Source organism: Wasmannia auropunctata, unplaced genomic scaffold (genome assembly GCF_000956235.1).
Source record: "Wasmannia auropunctata unplaced genomic scaffold, wasmannia.A_1.0 LD336088.1, whole genome shotgun sequence".
Classification (NCBI taxonomy): Eukaryota; Metazoa; Arthropoda; class Insecta; order Hymenoptera; family Formicidae; genus Wasmannia; species Wasmannia auropunctata.
This window is the reverse complement of record NW_012026802.1, coordinates 4283202-4286086: the sequence shown is the minus strand read 5'-3', so window position 1 is coordinate 4286086 and position 2885 is coordinate 4283202. Positions and strand designations below refer to the sequence as shown.

The 2885-nt window shown below is 29.6% G+C and overlaps 1 long non-coding RNA gene across 1 annotated transcript; it reads left to right on the top strand.

Moving 5' to 3' along the window:
• The first annotated feature begins 6 nt into the window (after positions 1–6).
• LOC105448324 lies at positions 7–652 on the top strand. Its single transcript, XR_974228.1, has 3 exons — positions 7–224; positions 301–431; positions 497–652. It is a non-coding gene; the product is annotated as an uncharacterized LOC105448324 (long non-coding RNA).
• Positions 653–2885: the final 2233 nt, after the last annotated feature.

Here is a 2885-nt window from a genome sequence, read left to right as displayed (position 1 = left end):
AAAATTGTGTCAAATTTTTGAAAGCTGGCCCATTCTTAAAAATCCAAATGCATATACATTAATTGAAGAGGATTATTCTGATCTGAAATTATCAACGCAAGAATTAACATTGGAAAGTTGGAAAACTTTTTTTGTAAAAATTTTAGCTGTTCGGCCACCGAAAAAAGACGATGACAATGCACAAGCTTTGATAGAGTTGCTTCAATGCGAAGAATTGACCGACGGTAAATGAATTTGCTTCTAAATAAATACATATCGTATTTATGTAATTTGTGTAATTTGTATTATTTGATCAAACAGATACAAAAATTGTTCTACAACTAAGACTTCTCCCACACCTACTTCCACCTAAAAACCGAATTCGTCTGAAAAAAAATCAGTGGAAACCATTGATACCTGAATGTAAAGATAGCATTGTTATTTCAACTACTGTAAGTATCATGATAATTAATATTTGGTATAAAATTATTGGTTTTCATAATATAATATTTCACAGTTAATAGCAGATATCACGAAAATACAAGAAGAAAAAAGAAAAGCAGCTGCTGACATAGAGATTACATTGCAACCTTTTATCATCGCTGTCGGATCCAACGCGGATATTTCTGATATTTTTATATCAGTTGATGACACCTTGTATAAGGTACCGTCAGCCTTGAAAGCTATAGACTATATACTTAAGCTATATACTTAAGTTTTAAAATTTTTCAAGTTTTTGATATTGAATACCCGATCGAAAGCGCTCACATATGGTTATTAATACAAAGAGTTTTATATGGCTATGAAAATAGTTTGGATAAAATGACTCCTAATGTAACGGAAACAATAAGCGATATAATGACATTTCAAGATAATACCAAGTAGACAATACATATACGCAAATTCTTTTCATTATTTTATTTTATTTTTTAATCAAACAAGGAAAATTTTGTTTATTGTTTTATTTGAATTTTTGATTTTTGAAAAAAGTAATATTAAAAAAAACCGTGTGATAAAAATTTATGTTTCTTATTGTTTCATTATAACTTTTTTGTTCAAGATAAATAGTATTATGAAAATGATTCCGTGCCCATTTTGCGAAACAAAACTATATTCCGAAACATGTCTTACTAAACATGTCAAACAGCGCCATAAAACTTTAATGTTATCAGCCTGTTACTGTCGATATGGAAAATGTACAAGAAGTTTTAACAGTTTTTACTCGTATAAAAGACACTTTTTTCAAATCATTTTGGATCATTTGGCAAAACACGAATCGGTCAAAATAGAAATCCTGAAAATGATTCTTCTGACCTTACAGATGTAGACAGTTTGAGTTGTTCTAATCTTATGTCAAGTACAATAATTCAATCTCCACAACCAGAATGTTCATTTCACGAGCCTGCAATTTTCACTATTGAAACTTTCGAATCTATAATACAAAAAGAAATCTCATTGTTTGTTTCACAACTTTACTCGGAGTTAAATTTAACACGATTGTTTGTTTCCACTTTGATTGATAAATTGAAGATTTTGTACGATTTAACTCTTATATCAATTTTAAAACAAAAGTGTAATTCTAAAGATTATAAACAGGCTCTTTCAGATCTCAGTAAGATGTTAACAATATTGCAACACGGTTTTGATAATTTCAAATCCGATCATTACAGTTTAAAATATTTTGAAAATACGAATACTCTGATAAAACCACAATCGCTCAAAATTCATGCATCGGTAAATTCTCATCTTATTGGAGGTAAACGCAAAATTGTTGTTTCAAACGCAGAAATCCAAGTGATATCAATGAAAAAGGTCCTAAATAAATTTTTAGAATTACCAAACGTTTTATCTTCAATTTTAGAACACATTGAAAAATGCAAATCTAGTGAATTAATAATTTCAAACATTCAAGGAGAATTATGGCAGAGCATTGAATCTCAATTTGCAGGAAAAATCGTATTTCCATTGATATTGTATTTTGACGACGTTGAGATTAATAATCCTCTCGGTTCACACGCTAATATACAAAAACTCGGTGCTGTCTATTTTTCATTAGGATGTATCCCATATAAATTTAGCAGTATGTTGGAAAATATATTTCTAGCTCAACTTCACTATACAAAAGATCACAAGACTGCTGGTAACATAAAAATATTTCGTAATATTATCGATCAAATAACAGATCTTGGGAAACATGGATTAACTGTAAATGTGGATAACCAGCAACGAACGATTTATTTTTCTTTGTTAACGATTATTGGTGACAATTTAGCTATGAACGATATTTGTGGTTTCACAACAAGCTTTAACGCACAAAATGTCTGTAGAATATGTAAAGCGGATAAAATTGAGAGCCGAAAACAAGTGAAAGAAAATATTGAAATGCTACGGACTACTCAAAATTATGTAAAAGACTGTGAAGACTGCTCCATGGGAATTAAATCTAAATCCATTTTTAATGAAATTCCGAAATTTCATGTTATAACAAATGCGAGTCTTGATCCCATGCATGATTTATTCGAAGGAATATGTCGATATGAAATAGCAAAAATTTTGAACTTTTTGATAAATAAGGAACATTTTTTTTCCCTTGAAATTTTTAATGCCCGCTTGAAACATTTTGATCGTGGTCGAAGCTTTGAAAAAAACATTCCAATCTCAATATCTAGTAACGCTCTTAATGCACAAAATTTAATCATTTCAGCGTCAGAAATGGTTTTTTTGATTGAACATCTTGGTATTCTAATTGGTGATCTGGTGCCCGTAATTATATTATATACTCATTGAAATATATAAATTACCATCGCTCATCATGTTAATATTTTGCGGAAAATAAGAAAATAAATCTTCTAGACTAATTAATCTCCAAACTGGTTTCTTAATTACTTCAAATGCGCAATAATGCC